This window comes from Triticum dicoccoides, chromosome 3B, assembly GCF_002162155.2.
Source record: "Triticum dicoccoides isolate Atlit2015 ecotype Zavitan chromosome 3B, WEW_v2.0, whole genome shotgun sequence".
In the NCBI taxonomy this organism is placed as follows: Eukaryota; Viridiplantae; Streptophyta; class Magnoliopsida; order Poales; family Poaceae; genus Triticum; species Triticum dicoccoides.
In genome coordinates, this window is record NC_041385.1 from 5,000,692 (window position 1) to 5,008,985 (window position 8,294).

At 44.2% G+C, this 8,294-nt stretch overlaps 1 long non-coding RNA gene across 1 annotated transcript; it reads right to left on the reverse strand.

The window, feature by feature from the left end:
• Positions 1-2,379: 2,379 nt before the first annotated feature.
• LOC119280420 lies at positions 2,380-5,278 on the reverse strand. Its single transcript, XR_005138078.1, has 4 exons — positions 4,847-5,278; positions 4,311-4,385; positions 4,140-4,221; positions 2,380-2,513 (listed from the first exon to the last, which is right to left on the reverse strand). It is a non-coding gene; the product is annotated as an uncharacterized LOC119280420 (long non-coding RNA).
• Positions 5,279-8,294: the final 3,016 nt, after the last annotated feature.

Consider the following 8,294-nt stretch of genomic DNA (forward strand, 5'->3'; position numbering starts at 1 on the left):
GTCACCGGCATGACACGATGATCTCCATCATCATGATTTCCATCATTGTGTCTCCATGAAGTTGCTCGCCAACTATTACTTCTACTACTATGGCTAACGGTTTAGCAATAAAGTAAAGTAATTACATGGCATTGAATCATTGACACGCAGATCATACAATAATTAAGACAACTCCTATGGCTCCTGCCGGTTGTCATACTCATCGACATGCAAGTCGTGATTCCTATTCCAAGAACATGATCTCATACATCACATATATATCATTCATCATTCATCACAACTTTTGGCCATATCACATCACAATCATATGCTCCAAAAACAAGTTAGACGTCCTCTAATTGTTGTTGCATGTTTTACGTGGCTGCAATAGGGTTCTAGCAAGAACGTTTTCTTACCTACGTAAAAGCCACAACGTGATTTGCCAACTTCTATTTACCCTTCATAAGGACCCTTTTCATCGAATCCGCTCCAACTAAAGTGGGAGAGACAGACACCCGCTAGCCACTTTATGCAACTAGTGCATGTCAGTCGGTGGAACTTGTCTCACGTAAGCGTACGTGTAAGGTCGGTCCGGGCCACTTCATCCCACTATACCGCTGAAGCAAAATAAGACTAGTAGTGGCAAGAAAATTGACAACATCTACGCCCACAACAAATTGTGTTCTACTCGTGCAAAGAGAACTACGCATAGACCTAGCTCATGATGCCACTGTTGGGGAACGTTGCAGAAAATAAAAAAAATCTATGCTTTCACCAAGATCAATCTATGAGTTCATCTAGCAACGACAGAGAGAGAGGAGTGCATCTACATACCCTTGTAGATCGCGAGCGGAAGCGTTCAAGAGAACGGGGTTGAGGGAGTCGTACTCGTCGTGATCCAAATCACCGGAGATCCTAGCGCCGAACGGACGGCACCTCCGCGTTCAACACACGTACGGTTGAGGAAGACGTCTCCTTCTTCTTGATCCAGCAAGGGGGAAGGAGAGGTTGATGAAGATCCAGCAGCACGACGGCGTGGTGGTGGATGCAGCAGCGATCTCGGCAGGGCTTCGCCAAGCTTCTGCGAGAGGGAGAGGTGTAGCAAGGGGAGAGGGAGGCGCCAAGAGCATGGGTGCGGCTGCCCTCCCTCCCCCCTCTTTATATGTGGCCCCTAGGGGGGGCGGCCCTAGGAGATGCAATCTCCTAGGGGGGGCGGCGGCCAAGGGGGTGGCTTGCCCCCCAAGGCAAGTGGAGGCGCCCCCCACCCCTGGGTTTCCAACCCTAGGCGCAGGGTGGGCCCAAGGGGGGCGCACCAGCCCACCAGGGGCTGGTTCCCCTCCCACTTCAGCCCATGGGGCCCTCCGGGATAGTTGGCCCCACCCGGTGGACCCGCGGGACCCTTCCGGTGGTCCCGGTACAATACCGGTAACCCCCAAAACTTTCCCGATGGCCGAAACTTGACTTCCTATATATAATTCTTTACCTTCGGACCATTCCGGAACTCCTCGTGACGTCCGGGATCTCATCCAGGACTCCAAATAACTTTCGGATTACTGCATACTCATATCTCTACAACCCTAGCGTCACCGAACCTTAAGTGTGTAGACCCTACGGGTTCGGGAGACATGCAGACATGACCGAGACACCTCTCCGGTCAACAACCAACAGCGGGATTTGGATACCCATGTTGGCTCCCACATGCTCCTCGATGATCTCATCGTATGAACCACGATGTCGAGGATTCAATCAATCCCGTATACAATTCCCTTTGTCAATCGGTACGTTACATGCCCGAGATTCGATCGTCTGTATCCCAATACCTCGTTTAATCTCGTTACCGGCAAGTCACTTTACTCGTACCGTAATGCATGATCCCGTGACCAGACACTTGGTCACATTGAGCTCATTATGATGATGCATTACTGAGTGGGCCCAAAGATACCTCTCCGTCATATGGAGTGACAAATCCCAGTCTTGATTCGTGCCAACCCAACAGACACTTTCGGAGATACCCGTAGTGCACCTTTATAGTCACCCAGTTACGTTGTGACGTTTGGCACACCCAAAGCACTCCTACGGTATCCGGGAGTTGCACAATCTCATGGTCTAAGGAAATGATACTTGACATTTGGAAAAGCTCTAGCTAAACGAACTACACGATCTTTGAGCTATGCTTAGGATTAGGTCTTGTCCATCACATCATTCTCCTAATGATGTGGTCCCGTTACCAATGACATCCAATGCCCATAGTCAGGAAACCATGACTATCTGTTGATCAACGAGCTAGTCAACTAGAGGCTCACTAGGGACACGTTGTGGTCTATGTATTCACACTTTGATCACCAAGCCAACGAACTTTGATCAGGTACAAACTTTGATCAGATTTTTCTTCCCCTTAACATTAAGCCACCAGCTGGGCATAGGAAGCTAGCTCACGGGAAACAATGCTCATACTCTGTACCAAGCAAATCAATCTGGTTTCATGAACACCAACTCTCCCCTTCAATTATTAAGAGTGTCATAATCAGAAGAATCTGCACTTGCGACAACAAAATTAATAATGACCAAAATGATGTACATCTGTCAAAGTTCATGGGCAGATTCTCATGGCAGATTTGGGTCAAAATTCAGAAATACAAAGAGTAACAAAAATACCATGACTACAATTGTGCTCCTATTTCTTAATATACCGAGTAAAAATAAATAATTAAATATAATGGCCTATATATAATATAGAGTTTATGTGCTTTCCATGAAACTGAATGCATGGCACTGAACATTTCTCTAATCTGTTCTGTTACATAAGTAAGCACATAACTGGGAGGACTAACACCCAACTTGGGTAAACGAAAGAATTAGCAACATAATTTAGGAGATGCCTATCTTTTGTAGCATGGAAGTAAGATAGTCAACAAGTTCTGGATCAACAAGACCCTGAGCAGAAAAGGTAGACAACATCCAGGAAAAGGTACACTCGGCCTCCTTCACTCATGCTTCTCTGAATTTCTACTTGCTAAATCCAGTACATGCTTCTCTGAATTTCGACAACCTAAGTTCAGTATATGCTTCTCTGAATGTTGGCCTGCCAATTGGTATTGTATTGCACACTTGAGAGTACTGTATGCTGTTCATTTGTGCCAATGGATTACCACATTTTTATGTTACTTTTAGGCCATTTGAATGAAAGGACTACGAAATCTCTATGACAATGAACGACAAATCATTTTGCCTATTTATGTAGCAATTCATCAGACTTTCTACAATCGAGAGTATGTGTGCATGTATGGGCACCTCAACTGCATTGATCACTATATCCGAGTACCTCTATGGTTTTGTTTGTTCAATTAGATGGACTTAACTATCACATGAGAATATAATTCACATGTGTATTTTGTTGTTTAGGGGATTATGTTCGAGATTTCATTTTAATCCTACACTGGATTGAGGTAGTGGATTAGGAAGCATTTTTAACCCAGCATTGGATTGAGTACTTCTAAACGCGGTTAAAGAGTAAAGTATGTATGTATTTGTGTCTGTTTAATTCCTTAATCCACATTGTATGGTGTCAAGTTTCAGACATAGTTATATGATGTATTGTTGTAGGTTGTACTGTTGGCACGAAGAATTGTAATAGGAATTAATGAACAACTCTGTCTGCTGTGTATAATCCAGCTATAAGCATCCAAGCGAATTCTAAAAGGTTTTTTCCTATATTGTGAGACCCTGTTTGGAAAATGATGGTTTCGTAAATCAGCAACTACATGTTTTCCGATATAGTTCAGATATTTTTAGGATGGATTAATCAGCGTTTACGTCTTTTTGTTGTGATCCATTGCGAGGCATACAGGTGCTTAGATTTTGATATTTCTTTCAGTTTGTGTATATATGTTCAATTCTTTCTAACAAATTCACACTAGGGAGAAGCCCACTGCGCAATTTGCTTTGACCCAACTACGACACACAACAGCCACGGAAGGTGATGTTTTTAAGTTCAATGGTTTGAGTTTATGAACCAAATGGTTGTCCAGTTGCTTATGCTGTTTGCAACACAAGCATATAGAGCTACAATTATCAAGCGCTGGAGAAAGCGCTTTTCTGAGACAACACATTGATAAGCACCACTTATACTCTTAAAAAGGCTGCAAGCGAAGAGAACATACCTCAGAATGGGGTTGCTTGCTATTATGAAAGCGAGGTGCACTTGGTGTGTACACATCATTCAGTGAATCCAAGCTTGCTTCCCTTCACATAATGCACAAGAAGATTTCACAAAAGAATTAGCAACAAGGAATATTTGACAATCACAATTAGACTAAGCAAGGAAGATGTACCTGCACTGTAGCTAAAAGACTAGAACCCAACTTCATGTTGTACCTGTCCCATAGCTGTTTCTGTCAGAGCTAAACCTATTGTTCAGATATACAACAACCCAGAATTAGCTATAGCATCCAGAATTACAAGTACTCATTGGTATGTCATTTCCGCATTAATTAAAGAACTAGAGATATTATGTAGAATGTTCAGACCAAACAAGACTAATCAAATATGCCTTATTGGTATGGCATTATATAGAGATAGTATGTACCAACTCATTGTGAATAAACTACAAATAAGCTCCAGCTTAAGACTGCAATTCGTACCAGTGTAAAAGAGCAGTTTCCACAGCCTATAGAATTGCATGAGCAATTGTTTACATGAAAACATTTCTGATTATTAGATCACACTTATGCAGAATAGCTAAAGCAGCCAAGGCATGGGCTTGTGGCGGCCGTGGAGCGAGGCGTGGGGCTGTGGCTAGGGCGGCGGCCTCAAGGCGCCGGCAGCGTCGGACAGAGCCGAACCGAGCAAAGGGCGGATGACGAAATACCAGTCACGGGCGAGGTGGGGAGGGCGTCGACCATCCACTCTGGAGCACGCCGTACTTGGCCACACGGCGAAGCTCGCGACACGCCCAACCCATCGGAGCAGGGCGTCCTCCCCGGCGCTCGCTCCGATTCTGCGTCTTGTCCCGCGGGAGGAGGAGGTAGGCGTTGTAGAGCCCTCCAGCGCTCACGACGAGTCCGCGACAGAGGATCTGGTGGAGGCAAACTCTGCGCCTCCACCAACGGAGGTGGATAGGGAAGGGAAGGGCGTCCGTCTCGACAGCCGTGGGGACTGAGGAGGCAGGGGAGGGGCAGTCCCTGCCGAAGCAGCTCGCAGCAAGGGAGGGGGAGGGTCCCTGCGCCGGCGGCGGGAGGGCGGTGGCGCTGCTTGTAGTGTGTCCGTGCGAGAGAGAGAGAGAGAGAGAGAGAGAGAGAGAGAGAGGAGAGAGAGAGAGAGAGAGGAAGAGAGGCAGGAAGATGAGAGTGTGTCTGTGGTGTGTGCGGCCACGGGTATGTTTGTGTGTGTGTTTGTCAGTGGTGTCATCTTTTTTTGAAGTCAGGCCGTCAGGGTGTGCTTAGGTTGTGAATCAAATAATCGAATAAAGAACCCATTGACATTACAATTTTAATTTAATATTATTAAGTTTTTTTGGATAATTTTTATGTTGAATAAAATATGTCTGATAAGGATGAAGCTATAGGAAATATATATTACTGACATGGATCCACGGAAGCGATTTTGGTACATATTTTGAAGTTCATTGACAGTAAAGGGACAAACAATATCTATGCCATGCGCATAAAGAGGTGGACCTTTATCAGAGAATAAATAGTGTATAGTGTTGCTTAATTTTTTTTAATTGTTGCTTCAAACTAGGACTGAATTGTATATTTTGAAACAAATAATACTCACTCCGTTCCTAAATATTTGTTTTTTTAGAGATTTCAAATGAATTACCACATACGGATGTATATAGACATATTTTAGAGTGTAGATTCACTCATTTTGCTTCGTATGTAACCACCCTGGACCACCTTTTTTATTTATTATTTATTTTTATTTTTTTCCCTCTTCATCTCCACCCATGCAAGTGACCAGACATACCCCTTCAGTTCGTTTTACTCTGCATATGTGATTTGTTTGATGTCAAACTTTGTAGAGTTTGATCAAATTAATACATAAATACGTCGATATATATAATACTAAAGTAATACAATATGAAAATTAATCTCACAAAGCATCTAATGTATATGTATCAAGACAAATCTGAGACAAGTAATATGGATGGGAGATAGTAATATTACTTTTTATAAAATTGGTCAAATTTTATGAAGTTTGACTTCAGAAAAATCTTATATGCCGAGTAATAAAAAAGAAATAGGGGGAGTAAAAGGAGACAATAAGTATGATTGCATGGACGGACAAATATGGGCTCAAAATGGTCATGCCTGGATACTGACAGGTATATCTGCGGGCATTTAGGGGTCGGATTTGCTAACTCTGATTGTAAATGCTCTTATATTATAATTAAAAGATGTGCGTTGCACGTGCACGCTTACTAGTAATAAAAAAATATAAACAATGTTTTTAATATTGAAATAGATGCCAAAAAATAAATTGTCGCAAAGACAACGCTATTGCCTGCACATTTTTTAGTTTCATTCACCTAAGTAGAATGCACATCATTTATTATTCTCAAGGTTTCTCGTAAAGCGATCTTCAAGACATTGTTGCATATAATTTCATGCCTATATTGGGGCAATACCCTAATATGTTCTATTAATCTCAATGAAGAGTACAATGGGGGAGTGGTACCTAGATTAGATGAGATTTAAACCTAACTAGACGATGGAGCCGATTTTGTTGGCGAAACTCTTTCAAAAGTCTTGGACCTTAGGAACATTATTCTCCTGTCTTCTATCTTCTCTTGTTTGCCCTCCTTAGAAGGGAGCTCGTGAACTTTATCTAATCTTCTTATCTTGACAGATAAAGCTTGATAGACGTTCTAGGTAGGGCTTGGTAGAGCAGCATGGTTTGCTAGGCCTTGGCACGATTAGAATAAATATGTTGATTCAAAACTTTGATTCTCTAACTACCATCATTTAAATCTTAGCTAATTCATACCACTCCCTTGCCACTTTAAGCAATATTATTATTTTCATGTGGTGTTTAGGGAAAGCTAGGAATGATAAACTTTTTGAGAGAAAAGCCGCTTCCCCTTTCCAAGTCTTTTTTCAGCACATCTTATCACAAGAAGCTTGGCCTTAGAATTAGGAGCAGCTGAGCAAGGACAGCCAACCACTAAATATCACAATGCTGGTTCACTGGTTGAAGACAGGTTCATAGAGGGAAATATAATAGATCGTACCAAACTGAGCAAAGAAGAGGTAGATATATCATATATGTATGCTCCTAGTATCCTCAGAAAAAAAAGTTCCTTACCTCAAAAAGGGAAGACTGGCTATATGGTTCTGAGCTTGCCATGCACACTTACATAAAACATATACGTTTCTCTTATCTTAATATAAAGAAAAAAAGTCCATTTTACTACCCTCAACAAAGTTGGTGGTTTACAATACCCCCTGACTATTTTTTCGGTTCCCTTACCCCCCCGATCCCATACCGGACAAAAGAACCCCTGGGTGGTTTGTCTCGACTTGCAGCTGACCTGGCGCCGGTCAATGGTGGTTTTGACATGCGGGTGGGGCCATGAGAATTAACTTAACCGAAACAGGAAATTAGCCCTATGGTTAACAGTCAGTGGGACCCGCTTCATAGTGACTAAGGCGGTGGATTAGCTAAGTGCTAATGATAGGTTTAGCCGGCGGCTAACCGGAGCACAATGGACATCGCGGGCCGGCCGATTCCAGTAGAGGCTGGATGCGCGCGTGGGTTCTACATGACCAGCGCGATGAGGCACATCGGCTGGTTGCAGCAGCGGGTACCGGAGTGGCTGGTGCTAGCGGCGGCAGCGAGCTAGGCGGCAGCGGTGCTCGGATGCATGCGGGCAGCTGAGAAGGAGCATGCAGATGATAGAGTGTGTAGCGGGGTGACAAGTACGGGACAACAGGAGCTTGCTGTACAGCATGAGGCGGCTGGGAGAGCTTGGCAACGATGAGCTCATCGGCAATGGCGGACGGCGGCTTAGGTCATGGCAGCTACCTTAGTTGGAGGACGAAAGCGAAGGAGGGGGAGAGGGTAAATGTGTAGGAGCTCGCAGTGAAGTCTAGGGCATCTTTTATGGCTCGGGGAGGCTCTGAATTGCCCGAATTGACATCGGCGATCTTCGGATGCCGACGAGGAAGACGACGACGGTTAGCGCGATGCAGTGTTTCCGAGCTCGAGTTCTTCTACGGAGATGTTCTAGGCGTCTTGGCGGAGCTCCTGGACATGCTGGTGTGGCAAGGGGTGGCCGTTGGCCGCGAGGACAGAGGGCGGCGGCGACGTTTTCT